This window comes from Lepus europaeus, chromosome 10 (genome assembly GCF_033115175.1).
Source record: "Lepus europaeus isolate LE1 chromosome 10, mLepTim1.pri, whole genome shotgun sequence".
NCBI lineage: Eukaryota > Metazoa > Chordata > Mammalia > Lagomorpha > Leporidae > Lepus > Lepus europaeus.
Window position 1 is genome coordinate 10,665,018 of NC_084836.1, and position 16,877 is coordinate 10,681,894.

The following is a 16,877-nucleotide window of genomic DNA, read 5'->3' on the forward strand; positions in this document are numbered from 1 at the left end:
CCCTCTGCCTGCTTCTCCCGTGGCGGGAGGGGCGGGCTGGCCTCCCGCGACCTCCTGAGGGCACTAATCCCACCATGCAAGTGGGGGGCTGGACACACAGACGCTGCAGCTCCCTAGGTCAGTCCTGGGACAGCAACCTGAAGGAGAGAAGACCACTTTCTTAAAGGGGCCAGAGGAGCGTGCATGGAGTCTCCCAGCACCGGCTCTCTCTCCACTCTCATCGCCTGGCTCCCACCCCTGCGCCAAGTTCCTCTTTCCAAAAGACTCGCCCTGGATGCAGCCCGCGCCTCACCTGCATCTCCCATGCCATCGGTGGCGTCAGCGGCCAGGTTTTGAAGTCGGAAGCCCCTCGCCCCTCTTGGCAGCCACAGGCAGCCCCGCCAACACCTTGGCCTCCCCTCTCGGTTGCACAGGCGCGCCGGCCCGCGTGCGTTCTTCATGCCAAGCTTAGTCCTTGGGACCTACCTGAAGCCCTAGGCATGGAGCCTGCCCTGAGACCCCAGGAAAGCTAGCCAGGCCGTCCAGGCCATGCCCGCATCACTGTCCACCCAGGCCTCTGTCCCTTCATGGCTCGCACCCTTGCCATGTGTGACACTGACGCACAGGGCAGGACCAGGCAGACCCAGCCTTCATGTCGCTGCCTTCCTGGAGCCCGATGTGCAGGGAGCACTCCACTAAGGCGCTGCCAAGTGGAGAACCCTGGCCTGGCCCACCGCGGCCCCTTGAGCGCCAGTTCTGTTCCAGTCCTGGCCGCTCCGCTTCCCATGGATAGAGGAGTGGGTGAATGAGTAAATGGATGGATAGATGGGCGGGCGGGCAGGTGAGTGGGTGGGTGGATGGGTGGGTGGATGAGAGAATGGATGAGTAGACGGATGGGTCGATGGATGGGTGGGGGGATGGGTGGGGGGATGAATGAATGAAAGGGTGGACGGGTGGGTGGGTGGGTGGGTGAGTGTATGGATGAGCAGATAGATAGATGGATAGATAGGTGGACGGATGGATTGGAAACTCCGGGCTTTCCAACCATTGCTAACATCCTGAGGATGCTTTATCATAAAACACACCAGTTTTGTTCTATTGTTGCCTCACTCAGTAATAAGGAGGAGATTCTGTATTCTTTAAAGTCTTTAAGATGCTAAATTAAGACCAGCAGACATCACGTGCACTTCTAGGGTTTCTAGTTGAGTTTGTAGGGAAGACCTTGTGCTGCGGTTGCGAGGTCGCTGCCCAGGACCCCCGGACGCCGCGGCAGAGCGCCTGGTGGGATTCTTCCTCTGCCTCCGATCCAGCGTCCTGCTCATCGCACCCTGGAAGACAGCAGGTGATGGCTCAAGTGCTTGGGTCCCTGCCACCCACGTGGGAGCCGCAGATAGAATTCCAGCTTCCGGGCTTCATCCCGCCCTGCCCCAGCCGCTGTGGACATTTGGAGAATGAACAAACAAAGGAGAGGTAGCCTCCCACCCGGCTTTTCAAAACTAAATAAAACTTTAAAAAGTTTAGTTTTTTGAACCATTTTTATTTATTAGAGAGAGAGAGACCTCTCATCTGCTGGTTCACTCCCCACATGTCCACAATGGCTGGGGCAGGTCCAGGGCCGACGCTGGGAACCAGGGACTCAACCTGGGCTGCCCCTGTGGGTGGCAGGGACCCAGTTACTGGAGCCGTCACTCCGGCATTAGCAGGGAGCTGGAGTCGGGAGCTGGAACTGCGCAGGGGACCCAGGCACGCCCACGTCGGTGTCCGTAAAGGCGTCTTAGCTCCCGGCTGAACGCTCCGGTTTATTTCACTCCTGGTGGATTTATTAGCCTCGCTGCTTCCGAAGACACGATTCAGGAAACAGAAAACTTTGAAAATGCAGCAACTGCCCCAGAGATGACTGCGTGGTGAGCTCGCGCGCCTCCCTGCGGGGTCTTTCCTACACACGGGCTGCGGGGTGGGGGTGCGTTTGCACAGCTAGGTGAAAGGTGAGAAGGTTTTACTCTTCTGTCTTCACTTGATGACACAGTCCCCACGTGCACCTGGTTATCGGTGCTGCCAGTGGCAGGTGAGCGCTCCGAACCGTCTACAGCGCCAGGACGTATTTTGGATGTCGCCAGCTCCCTGGTGTTGGAACGTTTAGGGGCGTCCACATTTCCATGATGATTCACTGTGCTGCCAGAAAGAGGCCCTGGACACAACAGACTCTGGGGGGGGGGTCCCCAGGGACCAGAGAGGGTGGGAGGGGAGCATCATGGAGGACGGTCTCTTTGCAAATAACTCTCGTTTGCGTTACAAACATAATTCACTTTGAAAAATGACTGCACTCGCCCTGCCCGGGCTCAAGTCTCCCTGGGCCCAGAGCCCCTCCACAGACACAGCAAACCTGCCGCAAACTCTTCGCCTGTGCCACGCACCTCCGGTGTCCCCAGGAGCTATGCTGACCCCTTGCAGGTCTCCCTCGTGGCAACAGGAAGTCTCCTACCCGAGTTGCCTTGTGCTCTGCACCTGTCAACCAGCGTTCCATGTGGACAGCGTGACTAATGAGGGCGAAAGGGCTAAGCGCTGGACTGGGCTCTGCCCAGCTGGGGACCCTATAGGGACTGCACCTGAGCTCCCAGGGGTGACGGGGCGGGGGCAGTCGGTCCTCACCGTCCTCACCCAGCCCGTGTCTGTCCAACTCCGGGGCCCTGCACAGGTGAGCTTGGCTAAAGTGTGGGCAGAACAGCCAAGCACAGGCTGGAGGTGAGGGGAGCCCTCAGGGAGACCGCGGCCAAGGCAGGTGCCGTCACCGAGGCCCACACCCCCCACACACCTGCCCTGCCCTGGCCTGCTCTCCCCAGCTGTGGGCCTCTCCCCACAGGTGAGGGCTGCTCTAGGGTCTGCCCCCACGCTCTCTCTCTCCCCAGCGCCCCCCAGGACACGGAGCTGGGGCTCCAGGACAGGCGAGGGGAGAGGTGGGTGCCACGGGGGAGTGAGTGCCAGGGTCTCCGGGGTCACACGAGGGCAAGCTGCCCGGGGCCCATCAGCAGCTGCGAGAGCCTTAAGGACCAGCCAGGCTCCCCTCCAGCTAATTCCAACACGCACACAAGTTTGGAGCCACTTCCGGGATCCGCAGCCGGGGCAGGGGCCTCACTTGATTGCAGTTTGAATGAACGCATGAATGAATGGATGGATGGAGGAGCCTTCACCCTCAGCTGACCTCTCCCGGGTCTCCAGGGAGGACCCTGCCTCCAGCTCATCTAGAAAAGTAAAGCTGATTGTTTTTTTACTTCTCCTTTATTCTCTGGAAATAGTTTTCTTGTTTCTGGTTTTACTGCTAGAAAGTTCATTTCTCTAAATAGGAGAGTCTAGAAATATAAAGTGTCTTCCAAGTAAAAATCCTCTCCCAATTCACCAGATGTTGGGTGCTATTCCGTAAGCCCTCACTGGTGACATTCGACACAGCTTAATAGCGCACCTGCTGTGTGCCGGTGCTGAGAGACCCGGCTGTGGACACAGGAGCCCAGCCCTGCCCTGCCCCGGCGCCCAGGCCACGGTGAGTACCGCACACGGGCGGGTGGGGGCGTCCGAACCCTGGGGCAGCGCTTTGATAGAAAGAACAGCATCCGGGAAGAGCAGGAGGGAGCGGGTGGAAGTCGCGAGTGGGAGACAGCCCAGCAGTCATCGTGCAAGTCTGTGTCCCCCTGTCGAACAGTCCCCCGCCCCGCCCCTGCTTCTTCTTGGTGAGGACCAAGGCTCCGTGCTCTCTGGGTCAGCAACACGGGCCCCTCCCTGAGCCTGTGGGGGTCCCCTCTCCTGCTGGGTGAGCCGGCTCAGCCCCCGTCCCATTCCTCGGCCAGTGGAGACGGCCCCCTCCCAAGAACTCCTGGAAGTAACCCCCAAAGTCATCGCTGGGAGGAGGCGATCTGGATTAGATGAGGTCATGGAGGGGGTGTTAGCAGGATGCCATTGGAGAGAGCCCCAAGCTAGGACGTGGGTGCTGGCTCTCTGTGCCGTGTGAGGGCGCAGCCAGAGGGCCCTCGCCCGAAGCCGGAGCCGGGGGCTGGCTCTGAGCCGAGGCTCGGCCCACTGCGCCACAGTGCCAGCCCCTCTGCGCTTGTTCTACATTACTGGGTCTGTGGCTTTGGGATGTGGCTGCAGAGAGCGGACTAAGACAGCAAACGTCCTTGGTTCCTTGGCCACTCCAGGGACCCCGGCACCGGCGGCCATAGCCCGAGCTGTGACCTCAAACCTCAGCCCCTTTGCAGCACCGCCCGGGGCCACAGCCGCGAAGCCAGAGCTGGAGTGGCTGTCGGGGAGGCGCAAAGGTCCCCGGTGATGCTCCGATGCCTCCTGCGCGCCCGACCCCACACAGGCCGCAGCCTAAGCTCAGCCAGGTTCATCCCTCGGCAAGCGCAGGCGCCAGCCCGCCGCCCCTGTTTCTCTTGCTGCTGATTCACTTCTGTTGCCAAAACGCTGCCTCCAGCCCCAGCGGCTGCGGGAGGGGATTCAGGCCGCGGGGAGATCGCCTGCCTCTCTCCCCTGGTTTTATTTTTTTTCCTGGAAGGTCCGGTAACAGCTTGGTGTCTGTGTGGTGCCGTGGAACCCTAGGGCGGGGTCTGTGGCTGGGACCCCGGGCGGGAGCCCAGGTGGCACAGTGGCCGTCTGCAGTCCGCAGGAAGCGAGCGCAGGTGCTGGGCCGGGCCCTGCAGGCTGGACTGGCCGCTCTGACGGCTCGGGAAAGGCCCGGAGGGGGAGTTTCTGGACTGAGGGGGGAGAGAAGCAAACTCTGCTTCTAGGATTCCGTCGCAGGATTCCCGTGTCGCTGGTCTGGGCACCCAGCAAGGGGCTCACCACAGGCTTCGGCTTGCTGAGAGAGAGTTTGGAAAGTGGCCATGTGCTTTTTATTTTCTTGTATCCCTTGTGTGGCCGTCGTGAGCCAGCAGGAGCGGCCACTCAACGAAGGGTCTGAGCCAGGGAGCTGGGGAGCTGGGGTGCGCTCCCTCCACAGCCGCCGGGCTGCCGAGGGCCTCCACAGTCGCCGCTGGAGCCTCTGCAAATCCGAGCCCCGAGCAAGGCCCCGGATCCAGCCCCAAGGAAACCAAGGATGCCGGCGGTTCTCCAAAACCTCGTGAAGAAACCGCACCCAGGCCTCTGCTCTGGGGACTCCGTTTTCCTGGACTTTTTGAGAGCCGCACCCCCCCCCCCCCCCCACCTTGTCCGATGTGGCTCCCAGGGCTTTCATTTTCTCTCGGTAAGATTTGCTGTCCCTCCCGGTTTCTTGCCAGCATTTATTTCTTCGGCGCGGTGAATGGCCGTGGGGCTGTGCGGACAGCGTCCTGTCGCGGGATTTGCTGACTTGTGGCTCTGCCGAAATCCTGTTCATGTTTAGCATTCTTCCTGCGCGTGACGAATGTGATTGTCGCGCAGTGACAGCTTGTGGCCAGGTACCCCTGCTTCCCCGCCCCCACCCGGGTTCTCCAGTACTTATTGTTCCCGGGTGGGCTCCATGCCCTACTGAGTTAGCTTGAATTCTTAGCCGGTTCCGCACTGAGAGATGGACACAGGTGTTTCCCTGTGGGCCGTGGGGTTCCAGAAGCTTCTCCCCTTCATGGTAAGGCCGCGTGCTTTACTCCTTGGCTTAACCATTTTTATTAGGATTAAGTGCTGAGTGTCGAGACTCTAATGAGAGAATCATAATTTTCTCTTTTATTTATGCCAGGAGTGTAGTCTATTACGTGCATAAATTTGCATACATTGAATTATCCCCATGTCCTATGGAAATTTCAGTCTTTGCCGGTTCTCCCACTGTGTTCTAGATTTGCGTTACCCAGCTTTTCACGCAGTGTGTTCCTCCTCGAGTTCTAAATGAGGGCGAGCTGCAATTTTCTCTTCTCCAGATCAAGATGTGTTCCTGGTGTGTGTGTGTGTGTGTGTGTGTGTGGACTTCTGGGACGATTTCTGAATGGTGTGAGAACCGCCTCCGGCTCCGCTGCTCTGCTCCCCAGGGGGCGCCCTATTGCTCTGATGGGCTCCCAGTCCGGAATCTGTGGGCTCTGGGGGACAGCAAATTGTCACTCCTATCACTAGACAGGGCTGACAGCTTGGAGCACAGCGCCCCGGCACACCTGCTCAGACCCTCGGGGACAGGGGGACACTCCCCGCCTTGTCTCTGGCCTTGGTCAAGGTCAATGCCAGCCAGGAACTGGGCTGCGTGGCTCAGGTTGAGTCCCGGCCGGCTGGAATTCACTCATCAGCACAGGTGGCGAGAAGGGAAGGGGGAGGGGAAGACAGCGGCAACTCCAGGATCCCTGTCGCACCCTGGCCTGGCTCTGCACGCCGGAGCACTCTGGCATCCTGAACCGGCGGTCGCCGGGCCACCGGGCCCCTGCCAGTCCGCCTTCATCGGCGACACAGGCCTGCCGGGCTGGCGATGTCAGGCATTGGGGCGGGGGCATGCTGGCTGTCTCTAGCCTTTGCCCAACCATTTTCTCCCCGGGACTGTGGCTCTGCCCGGGCCTGACCTCCTGGGCCGGAGGTGGGCGCCCAGTTCGGGCTCAGCCAGGCTCACCCCCCACCTTGGACGTGACCACTTGGTAACTGAACTGTTAGGCATTGCTCCGGCTATCTGGAAAAGATCCCCGAGGCACTATGGCTCCCAGGACTCATTTGGGCTTCTGCGCCATATTCGGGCAGCGACCTGAGTTGGGCCGGTGGGAATCCACCGCGGGGGCTTTGCAGGGGGACTGGGGGAGATGTGTGCCCCCCTCAAGGGAGCTACTGGCTTTAAGGACAACGCAGGTCTAGATCGCTGGGGACCGTCTTTCCTACTGTGTCTGAAAGTCGTGCCTGGGAATGGCAGCCCTGAGCGGGAGAGCTGGGGAGAGCCCTAACACCGGGGGTTGGGCGCCTGGAACCAGCCGTGCCTGAAGCACTTTCAGGGACATGAGCCAGTCACGCTCCCAGCTGCAAGCAACGTAAATGAACTCAAACCAGCTCACTCGGGAAAGCAACGTACTGAAGAGGATTCGGTATCCTGGAGATTTCTGAGGGGAGAAGAAAGGAGTCCACGCCCAGGAACAACACCCAAAGTCACCCTCAAACCTTTGGGCCCCGGCCTCGGGCTGCAGCACCCACAGCTCCCGTGTCGCCGGTCCTGGACACACTGCAGGATCGGATCCTCCAGGGTCGCTGGCTTTGGGAACAGGATGGCGCTGCCACCATCTCGCCCACACGGACTTGAGACGGATCGTGTGATCTGGACTCTGGTTCGGCACATCCCACAGCGGGAGAGTCCACAGTGAGTTTCCGACTTCACGGTGAGGGCCGGTTGCGCCATCACACCAGGAGCTACAAAGCCAGGCGCCTCCCAGCGGGGGGCAAGTGTTCAGTGGTTAAGGACACCAAGTGTCCCCCATCAAACCCTTTGACCACCTGCCATCAACTCTCTCTCTCTCTCTCTCTGTCTCTCTCAAAATATAAACAAAAGCCATGCCCCTTTCAAAGGGGAGCCGGACCAGCTGCCAGCCTCCGCGGAGCAGGGCGCCCAGCTCCCTCCAGTTTCTGGGAGCACCCGGGAGTCTGGCTCAAGGGCAGGACAGGCAGTCCCTCTGCGCCCCGCTTGCCCTTTGTCTCTGGCTGTCCCTGAGTCTCTCTCCTCTCCCTCCCCCGGGGTCACCGCAGCTGGGAGTCAAGCGAGGGCGCAGAACACGGTCCTTTCTGCTTCCGACGGCAGCTCCTCGCTTCCCTTTCCGGGGCTCCGAGAGCTGGGAAAATGGGGTCCTCAAGGCCCCTGCACTCGGTTCCCGGGGCAGGAGGGAGGGGTGACTTAGGGCCGGCTCCACGGGCAAGCCCAGTGACACCAAGGAGACGGGTGTGGGGGTGGCCAATGCCACAGGCTGTGGGAAAAGCCCTGTTTTGTTACGGAGCATCTGTTGGGGTCCCACGTGCGGGAGGTGTTTGGGCAGGATGTCGAACCCTGGGCTGCTGGCTAGTCTCTCTCCGGCCGCTGGGGATCTCATTCTGGAACAGAAAAGATCCCACGCGTCTCTCCTTCACTTCCTGCGTGTCCCAGCCCCCTTGCAGTGGGGTTGGGGCCGGGCGACCAGCTCCGGCCCATGAGGTCTGGCTGGAGCGCAGGTAGCCGGTGACAGCGTCCGATCGAGGGACTGGTGGTTTGCAGATGATGTAACTGGAGTTTTAGAAAATCCACGCAAGTCTCCAGCGATCGACCAGAGTCGATGGTGACTTTCCTGTGTCGCTGCAAACAGTGTCAACGCACACAAATCAACTGCATCTCTCACACTAGACACGAAGCCGCACAGAGAAAGAAGCTCCTTGGAACGACACCAGAGCACTCCGACACCTAAAATACAACCAGTGAAAGACAGTCAAGTCGGCGCAACTGCAAAACAGGACTCCACGGGAGGGGAGACATGCCATGGACCCAACAGTCCCAGATGTAGACGGTGGTCTGCAGAGCTGATAAAATCCTAATGGACGCCCCCATGCGCGTTCCTGTTAAATGGACAGGCTGATTGTAAGGTGTGTATGGGCACGAAAGGGTGTGAGATAACAGACAACATGAGCGCGCAGGTCGGAGGAGGCAGGCTGTCGCCCGTCCAGACGCCCTGCAAAGCCACTTAGCTAAAGTCCCCGGGGCCGCACGGGCCAGGGGACATCAGGTCTACTTGTCAGTGTCCGTACGTGCAGGTGCGGTTCCACTGCAATGCGGTCGCGGCGTGCAGCCTGTATAATCAATTGCTTTTTTTCTTTCTTTTTTTTTTTTTTTTGATGAATCATTTTATTTCACATGCAATCACTAAACAATTTTTTAAAAAAAATTTATTTGAAAGGCAGAGAGACAATCAGACAGACAAAAAGGAGCCTCCCATCTGCTGGCTTACTTCCTAAGAGCCCACAGCAGCCAGGGCTGGGCCAGGCCGCAGCCAGGAGCCGGGAACCCAACCCAGGTCTCCTACACCGGTGGCAGGGACCAAGCACCTGCACCCTCGTCGGCTGCCTCCCAGGTGCGCATTCTGGGAACCAAGCAAAACTCCTGCACCTAATTTCCTTCCTTCCTTTTTTTTTGGAAACATGATTAGCATTTTCTTTGGAGAAAGTGCTTGGCATATTTTTACAAAGCACTAAAGAAATCCATTCTCCGCTTGTTAGGAACACATTTATGGATGCAAATCTGGTTTCTAAATGGCAGTGTGTAGGAGGAGAAGCTTTTTCTGGCTTTTCCCTCGTTCTGAGAGGAGGGACTCCCGTGAGGGCCGCAGCCCAGCCTCCCCCATCTACCCGGGAGCGAGAACACAAGAATGGCCCTCTTAAGTTTTGGAGGAGTGGGGCTTTGCGGGGAGGCTCGCCCGGCTGGGGAGGAGCCCCTGCCAGCCATGGAGTGAACCCCGCGAGCCCACACGGCTCACAAAGCTACCTCCAGCTGCTCTGCTGCTTTCGCCGTAATCAAGGTAATGTTCCACTGCCACATTGTGGTGCCTATTTCGAGGCGGTGGCACAGGGTTAGGGAGACTGAAGAGTGTGGCGCAGTGAGCAGGGGCCGCGGCAGTGAGCAGGGCGGGTACGGGCTGAGGGACACTGTTGGAGGGCATGGGAGCCGTCGCAGAGACACAGGCAAACTCAGCATGGAAGGGGTGAAGGGGTGCCGGGGCCTCGCCGGGATCTGGGGGGCAGGAGCCGCCTTCGGGAAGCTGGCCAAGGCATCCTTGGACCTCAGCAGGACAGAGCCGCTGCCACGGGCGGGGGCCGCTGACCTCGCTGGGGTGACCCCTGGGGGTGGCCCATCTGATGGCAGAGTCCCCAGGAACAACGGAAGGAGCCCACTTTCAGCTCCCACTTCCTCCCGTGTGACACGGGGCACGGACCTGGCGTGAAGTGGTGAGTGGTCAGCGGTGCCTCGGGTACACGGTGTCGCAGCAGAATCGGCGCGAGCCGGTGGAGGGGACGTGAGCAGTCCACCCCACACCCCGGGCAGCCCGGCAGGGCCTGCACAGTGGGGCTGGGGCTGAGGCAGGGACCCGGAACCCGGCCCAGGGCTGCACGCGGACAACTGTCACCAACGGGGACAGACGGTCCCTGGCATCGTCCGTGCTGCCCTGTGTGTCAGAAATTATTCTCGTGTTTTTTGAAGATTTATTTATTTATTTATTTATTTGAAAGTCAGAGTTACACAGAGGGAGAAGGAGAAGCAGAGAGAGAGAGAGAGGTCTTCCATCTGCTGGTTCACTCCCCAGATGGCTGCAATGGCTGGCGCACTGCGCCGATCCGAAGCTAGAAGCCAGCTGCTTCCTCCTGGTCTCCCATGCAGGTACAGGGCCCAGGGACTTGGGCCATCCTCCACTGCCTTCCCGGGCCACAGCAGAGAGCTGGACTGGAAGAGGAGCAACTGGGACCAGAACCCGGCACCCACATGAGATGCCGGCACCGCAGGCGGAGGATTAACCAAATGAGCCACGGCGCTGGCCCCAGATCTGGGACTTGTAAGGGGACAGCGGTCAGGTGGAGCCTGCTGGAATCCACTGTTCAAAGCACTCGTGCCTAGGTTCCTCAGAAGGGTCTGGAGGCAAAGTGGCTGCCTCTTTTTAAAAGATTCGTTTTTTTTCTTTATTTGAAAGGCAGAGTTACAGAGAGAGGAGGAGAGGGAGACATGTTCCATCCACTGCTTCACTCCCCAAGTGGCTGCGATGGCCGGAGCTGTGCCAGACGGAAGCCAGGAGCCAGGAGCTTCTTCCAGGTCTCCCATGTGGGTGCAGGGCCCGAGCACTTGGGCCGTCTTCACTGCCCTCCTAGGCGCCTTCGCAGGGAGCTGGAGCAGCTGGGACTTGAACAGGCGCACATATGGGACGCGGGCGTCGCAGGCAGAGGCTTACCCTGCATCTAACGGTGATAGAAGTCGCAGAGTAATGTTTAGATTGTTGGATCACGTGGCTCAGTGTTTCCCAAACAGCCACTGATGGCAGAACACACGCCATGGGCTGCCCACGAGTGACCACTCTGCCTCCCGCACTGTGTCCCACGCGGCCGCCACTGTTCTCCAACAAGCCAGCCAGCCTCAGGTGACAATGTCCAGATTCTTTGGAAAATACACCATCACGGGGCAGGCGTTGTGTAGCGGGTGAAGCCACAGCCTGCGCCGCCAGAATCCCACGTAGGCACCGGTTCACGTCCCCGCTGCTCCACTTCTGATCCAGCTCCCTGCTAACGCACCCGGGAAAAGCAGTAGAAGATGGCCCAAGTGCTTGGGCCCCACCACTCACATGGGAGACCCTGATGAAGCTCCTGGCTCCTGGCTTCCACCTGGCTCAGTCGTAGCCATCACAGCCACATCGGGGAGTGAACCAGCAGATGAAACCTCTCTCTCTCTCTCCCGCCTTCCCTCTGTCTTTGTAACTCTTTCAAGTAAATAAATCAATCTCTCTTAAAAAAAAAAAAATAGGTGGAAGAAACAGGAAAATGCCCCATCAGGCATTTCATATTTTAGATTCGGAGTCAGCATTCTCAGCCCAACCCTTGCCTCTTGCTTACAACGAGCCCCCTGGGGTCTGGCCACCCCGGCTGGGGCCTGGCCACCCCGGCCCGGGCCTGTGTATCTGGATTCCAGCCCAAGGCGGCAGGATCGCCAGCCTCACGGTCTACTGAAACGGCCACCCTGGGCCCTCGGTAGAGGCTGTGGCTCGGGCAGCCTGGTGACAGCTGCTGTTGGGTGACCCTGCCCCAGAACCCTTCCTGCTGGGCTCTCAGCCTCCGGCTCGGGCGCGGCGCTGACCTCCGCGCTGCCACGTCCGCCTCCAGCCCCCCACCCTTGTCAAAGCCACCGCTCTCGCTCATCCCGCAGCCTTGTTGGCCCCATGCCGCCCGGACTCACTTGGTCCTGGCTGCTCGGGTCTCATCTGGCCCCACACGGCGGCGAGGGGTGGCGGGGAGACTGAGGACCGGGAGTCGGGGTCTAGAAACTGTACCTATGGGCCGGCGCCGTGGCTCAGTTGGCTAATCCTCCACCTGTGGCGCCGGCACACCGGGTTCTAGTCCTGGTCGGGGTGCTGGATTCTGTCCCGGTTGCTCCTCTCCCAGGCCAGCTCTCTGCTGTGGCCCGGGAGTGCAGTGGAGGATGGTCCAAGTGCTTGGGCCCCTGCACCTGCATGGGAGACCAGGAGGAAGCACCTGGCTCCTGGCTTTGGATCTGTGCAGCGCTGGCCATAGCGGCCATTTGGGGGGTGAACCAATGGAAAGGAAGACCTTTCTCTCTGTCTCTCTCTCTCACTGTCTATAACTCTACCTGTCAAATAAAATAAAAATAAATAAAAATAAATAAAAAGAAGCTGCACATCTGAGCAACAGAAAGGTAGGGGGAGGGCTCCTCAGGCCAGCTTCTCCCGAGGCCATTGCTGAAAAGGACTATCAGGTGCGGGGGACAGCCGGCCCCGAGCTGGGAGAATTGAGCAGGCAGAAGGCACAAAGCTCAGACAGGAAAATATGTGGCAAGACCGACAACGAGACAGATGGAGCCTCCATCTTTTTTTAGAGAAAGCTTTCATTTGATAAATATAAATTCCGTAGGTACAACTTTTGGATTATGGGGCTTCTTCCCTCCATTCCCGCCCTCCCATCCCCAAACCGTCCCCCCTCCTACTCCTCTCCCATCCCATTCTTCATTAAGATTCATTTTTTTTTTTGACAGGCAGAGTGGATAGTGAGAGAGAGAGACAGAGAGAAAGGTCTTCCTTTGCCGTTGGTTCACCCTCCAATGGTCGCTGCGGCCAGCGCATCTCGCTGATCCGAAGCCAGGAGCCAGGTGCTTTTCCTGGTCTCCCATGGGGTGCAGGGCCCAGGGACTTGGGCCATCCTCCACTGCCTTCCCGGGCCATAGCAGAGAGCTGGCCTGGAAGAGGGGCAACCGGGATAGAATCCGGCGCCCCAACCGGGACTAGAACCTGATGTGCCGGCGCCGCTAGGCGGAGGATTAGCCTGTTAAGCCACGGCGCCGGCCAAGATTCATTTTTAATTATAAACAGAAGATCAACTCTACACTAAGTAGAGTTTGGGGACTCAAGAGGCCTCCGTGGCCTTGGCAGCTCATGACAAGAGTGATGACTGACGTCATAAATAAGAGTGTCAACTGTTAAATCAACAACGGGAGTCACTGTGCACCTGCTCCCCATGCAGGCCCTCTGTCCTTAATGAGTTGTACTATGTGAATTAACTGTAAAACTACTACTCACACAGTACCCTATACTTTGTGTGTCTGTGGGTACAAGCTGTTGAGCTTTATCTTAACAACAACGAACAGAGCTACAGCCTAAGGGCAGACCGTCTGTGTGCTACCATAGAGCGATCTCAAATTCAGAAAACCTCCAGAGTTAGAAGCCTACCCAAGACAGGCTTACATTTTTTTTCAACTAGAGTACCTAATCTTTGGGATTTTCGAGATCTGCGAGGGAGTGACTGTATTCATTGCCCACTGACAGGCTGGGAGCTGGCACATCGGGCGTTCTGGGCCGTGTTAGCCATGCCAGCGTCTCAAACTGGAGTCTGTTTCACAGAGGACAGCTGTGTAGTTGCCAGTAGCCACGACAAACCAAAATCCGCACCGTGTTTTCATTCTGCAGGGATTCAGTAGGAACAAGGGACATGCTTTCCCCGCTGGTTATAAAAACACACCTTCCCCGGGCGCAGCAAGCCCGAGGAGTCTCCTGGAAAACAAAGTACTGGAGTGTAGAATCAGCGGTGTTTCAGTGAACGACACAGAAGCCCACGCATGTCACCTCCGTTGGGTCTCTTGGTAACCACTTGTCTTGTTCTCCGTTAGCTGGAGGAGCCACGAGACCAGCCACAGGATCAACCACACCACTCCCAGCTCATTCTGACAGTTAACATGTGAAGGGAGCATGCGTGTGCTACGGTGACAGCCAGAGCCGTGCGTGTGTGTGCAGACATGTGTGTGTGCATGTGTGTCTGTGTGTGCATGTTTGTGTGTGGAAATCTTCGTTGATTTGAATGGCAGAGAGACAGACTCCCAGAGATCTCCATCTGCTGGCTCAGTCCCCCCAGCGCCAGGAGCCCAGACCTCAGTCCCAGGGCTCCCCGGTGGGTGGCAGAGACGCACGCACTTGGCCGTGGGCGGCCTCCCGGGTGGAATCTCGCAGAAGCACAGGGCCCAGGAGGGGGAGACGAGGCGGCAGGAAGGCTCAGAGCTCTGGGGGCCAGGGGAACCTGCTGAAGGCCCAGTGCAGGCTCCTCCTCTCCTTTCTCCAAACCATGGCCCATTCAGCCAGCATAGCGGGCAAAGGCGAGGGACCCTGCCCTGAGCACTCAGGGTGCACCCCCGGCTTCTGCCCCCTGCCGGCACTGGTGAGAGTCTGTCTGCCGGACGGACAGGCGCACAGAAGCCCCGGGACATTTTGGAGGACTTCTTATTTTTAAATGCTTTCTGGGGGCCGGGGCAGTGGCACAGCGGGCTAAGCCACTGCCTGTGATGCCAGAGTCCCATGAGTGCAGGTTTTCGTCCTGGCTGCTCTGCTTCTGTCCAGCTCCCAGCTCCCTGCTCACGTGCCCGGGAAGGCAGTGGAAGGTGGCCTGAATCCTTGGGCCCCTGCCGCCTGCCTGGGAGACCTGGGTGGAGTTCCAGGCTCTTGGCTTCGGCCTGGCCTAACCCCAGCTGTTGAGACCATTTGGGGAGTGAATCACTACAAGGAAGATCTCTCTGTGTCTTTCAAATAAAGAAATAAATCTTTTTTTTTTTTTGACAGGCAGAGTGGACAGTGAGAGAGAGACAGAGAGAAAGGTCTTCCTTTGCCGTTGGTTCACCCTCCAATGGCCGCCGCGGCTGGCGCATCTCGCTGATCCGATGGCAGGAGCCAGGTGCTTCTCCTGGTCTCCCATGGGGTGCAGGGCCCAAGCACTTGGGCCATCCTCCACTGCCCTCCCAGGCCACAGCAGAGAGCTGGCCTGGGTGAGGGGCAACCGGGACAGAATCCAGTACCCCGACCGGGACTAGAACCCGGTGTGCTGGCGCCGCAAGGCGGAGGATTAGCCTAGTGAGCCGCGACGCCGGCCAAATCTTCTGCTTTTTAAGATTTAATTATTTGAAAGGCAGAGTCAGAGAGAGAGAGAGAGAATCTTCGTTCCAGCAGTTCACTCTCCAAACGGCTGCAACAGCTGGGGCTTGGGCCAGGCTGACGCCAGGAGCCAGGAGCTCCGCGAGTCTTCCAGGTGGACATCAACAGGAAGTCGGAGCAGAAGCTCCATCCTCTGGGTCCAGACGTCCCTGACGCCCCAGCACCGCTACACAAGCGCCTTTTCTTATAGAAGCCCTCCGAGCTGATGTGGGACAGCGGCCGGGCTGACCATTCCCCAGCTCATTGAAAGAGCGTGCCTACGATCAAGAGAATATTTCGCAAGCTAAGAGATAGTGCCGGAGAAAAGAAGCAAAGCGTGGGCACGGCACACAGCGGGCAAGCAGGATGGAAGTCGGAGACCTGTGGGCACGGGAGAGGATCAGGAAGCAAAGAGAAACCTCCAAGGGTTGCACAAACACCCACTTATGACCACAGCCTGGGCGGGCAGCCAGCGCACACTCTAACGGCAACACCCGAAGCAAGAAGGCACAGCGAGGAAATTCTATGTGAGCTCCAACAGCTGTCACCTCGCCTGGTACAATTTTTCTGCCCCTATGTTTCACTTTCCTGAATTTAGAAAAATTGTAGGTGGGGGCCTGGAATTGTGGCGTAGCAGGTAAAGCTGCCGCCTGCCGTGCCAGCATCCCACATGGGTGCCGGTTCGAGTCCCGCCTGCTCCACTTCTGATCCCACTCTCTGCTATGGCCTGGGAAAGCAGCGGAAGATGGCCCAAGTGCTTGGGCCCCTGCTCCCTCATGGGAGACCTGGATGAAGCTCCTGGCTTTGGCCTGGCCCTGCCCTGGCCATTGAGGCCATTTGAGGAGTAAACCAGTGAACTCAGAGTCTCTCTCTCTCTCTCCCCCCTCCACCCCTCCCTCCTTCTTTCTGTATCTCCTTCTCTCCCTAACTCTGCCTTTCAAATATATCTATATATACACACATAGATAGATCGACAGACAGATAAAGTGTATGTTACACCCAGGCACTACTTTCAAAACAGCAGCTAAAGCACAGAAAAGGGAAAAAAAAGTTCAGAGAGGTGATCGGGCAACACAGAGGGCCTCTCAAGGTCGCCAGGTCCCAAGGGAGCTCAGACAGGATGTGGACGTGGGGGTGGGGGAGGCAGAGGGGCTTCCAGCTGGAATCCGGCCAGCAGGTGACGTCCTTGCTTCCTCGGCCAGCACTTACTGCCGGGTCGGGGAGGGAGAGGCACACAGAAGCAGCCAGGAGGTGAGCTGACACGGAAGAGAGGACGCGGAGGGCCTTGCCCAGGGGCCTCCTGTCCACTTGCTGGCTCTTGCTGGGGGCGGGCGGGCGGCCGTGCAGCACAGGACTGCGTGTGGCGTCCAGGCCAGTGACGGGGACTGCAGCAGCGCCGGGAGTGAGCGTGGGGCAATGGGGAGGTGCTGGGGGCAGGGCGGCCCTCGGACCCTCCACGGAGGGCTGACAATGCCCCTTAGGTGGACTCGTCCCTTCCAAGGCCAAGGGCCCACGGGGACTTGCCGGCTGCCAGGTGTCCAGGCACCTGCTCTGCTTGCATTGCTTGTCCCCCTACCCCGGGGCCCTTGGCTGGTCTTCACCGCTCTCAGCATGGGGACCCCCGTGCAGGCTGAGGCGGGGTCTCCACGGCTCTCCTTAGAGCAGCAGTAACTGCTGCTACTATGCACGCGTTAACATGTAGATAATCAATCACTTGTAAAATCCACGAATGTCAATCAGAGGACAGCTACAGGCGCTCAGGCTCAGCCCGGCGGGGAAGGGGACAGCCCCGCCCAGACGGGG